The sequence below is a fragment of the Talpa europaea genome (genome assembly GCF_964194135.1).
Source record: "Talpa europaea genome assembly, chromosome: 2".
NCBI lineage: Eukaryota > Metazoa > Chordata > Mammalia > Eulipotyphla > Talpidae > Talpa > Talpa europaea.
In genome coordinates, this window is record NC_140068.1 from 80,955,478 (window position 1) to 80,957,831 (window position 2,354).

Genomic DNA, 2,354 nt, shown 5'->3' on the forward strand with positions numbered 1-2,354 from the left:
GTGGCTTTTTCAGGGTTTTTATTGCTACACGTTAGGCAGGAGTGCGGGGGTGCCAGGAGGCGGCCCCCGAGAGTCCTCGCTTTTCTGGGCTCTCCACGTTCTCTCGTGGCCTTTGCTTCTCTGCTTGCTCTCTTCTGATCTCTCTTTTGCTCTGCTGTTTCACTGGCATTCCCGTGATGCCGCCCTTATAAGCCCAGTCTCTCAGCCCAGGTGTACCCACCTACATATGCCCACACCCTACTCCAGGTGCCCGCCATCAGGCTTGCATTCAGGACTGAAGGTTTCCATCATCTATCTTAATGGTGGGAGGACAGAAAAGCCTGATACTTTTTTACCTTACCCTACACTAGGGTTTGTAGTTAGCTTGTGATTATATGATCATTTGCTGGGTATCTCTATATTCCACATATAAGTCACACCATCCTGTATTTGTCTTCTTCCTTCTGATTTATTTTGCTTAGCATAATCCCTCTGGCTCCAACCATATTGCTGCAAATGATAAGAGTTTATCTATTTTGAAAGTTGAATAGCATTCTCTCTTTCTCTCTCTCTAGCTCTCTTTCACACACACACACACACACACACACATTTTTCTGATCCACTCATCTGTATTTGGGCACTCGGGTTGTTTTCATAGCTTGGTGTAGGGTAAAGAAAATGTCAGGCTTTTCTGCCCTTCCGCCATCAGGATAGATGATGGATCCTTGTCCTGAATGCATGCCTGATGGCGGGCACCTGGAATAGGGTGTGGGCATAGGTAGATGGGATTCAGCTGAGCTAAGACTGTGCTTTTAAGGGCGGCGTCATGGGGGGATGCCAGCAGCAGCAGTAGCAGCAGCAGCAGTAGCAGCAGCAGCAGTAGCAGCAGCAGCAGCCCCAGCCAGCAGCAGCAGAACCTGAAGGAGAAGCCGACACAGAAGCAGAGAACGCCAGAGAGCCCAGATAGAGTAAAGACTTGCTGGGGGCTGGGAGGCCTGCCAGCCTCCCAGCCCCCCAGCCAGCACCCCTGCCTGCCATATGCCTGGTGAACCCCAATAAAAGACCTGCAAATCCACTGAGGACTCTGGCTCCTCCTTTACCCGGTCTGCATGGGATCAGAAAACCTGCACTGTGCCCAGTCCTGGCCTTTACAATTGGCGTAGCCGGCAGGATCCATGCAGACGGGTATTGGAGCCCTCTGAAGACCTGGAGGGACTAAGGAGAACAGACTTTGCCTGTGATGACACTGGAGACGCCATGGCGGCACAGAAGGTGGACAACGTCCACGAGCTACAGGACGAGACCTGGTGTGGAAGAGACGCCCGAGAGGACCAGCCAACGATACTGGAAAGGACCAGCCAACGACACTGGAAAGGACCAGCCAACGATACTGGAAAGGATGAGCCAATGACCCCTGAGGCAGCAGGCCGTTGCTGACGCAAGGAGAGGCCAATGGTCTTCAACTGATGGACATGGACTGATAAACTTGGACTGACAATCCCGCCAGAAGGCGGAGGACCTTGCAGGTTGATATGTTTTGGGACCCTGGGGGTGGAACAGTTTTGTTTGTAAACCCCAAGAGATGGGAATCTGGGGGTGGCCAGTGGGCCTAGATGGCCAAAAGCAGCCTGTGCATGCCCAGCAGCCAGGTGGAGGAGAAAAGCCAACTAAGTAGGCAAAAGCTGGTACTGATGCTAAGTTGAGAAGCCCTAAGTGGCTGTTAAGCAGCCTGGGTATGCTGAAGACCTGTGAGTCTCGTAAAATCACCTGTGGGTGATGCCCTGCTCATTCTTGAGTGAGGGTGAGGAGCTGAGGAACCTGTCCTTGGGGGACGGGTGGGGAACGTGGCTTGGGGTGGAGCCCAAGCCACATGTAGAGTTTTGATCCCCAACCCATGTGCTTGTGCAGTGGGTTGGCTTGAGGGCAGGGGTCTGCGAGTCGCATGGATGGCTATGAAGGCCGAGTGTTGGAGCGACTGCAGACAGAAACCCTGAGGGTTGGCGATTACCCCCAACAGAATGAAATTGCCAATCCCAGAGCTAGTGCATCCTGGGGGTGGATGCTGTGTGTGCCTTGTAGCCGAGACTACAGCCAGAGAAGGCCAGGAAGCCTGACGGCTCCTGGTGTGATATAGTAGATGCTGTGAGTGATTCCCCTCCCTTGTATGAGCAGTGCCTTCGGCAGCAGATTTGGTGGCTTATCTGCTGGTACCAATAATTGTCTTTTGCACTAGGTTGGTGCCCTGCCTGGACTTATTTGTGTTCTGTTGTATTTTGTTATATTGTATTTTGTTATATTTGATGTATTTGCTTTTGTGGGCCATGGCTGCATTGTTTGTTTGCTTAGAAAATTGTATATATATGTATAGACTGTAT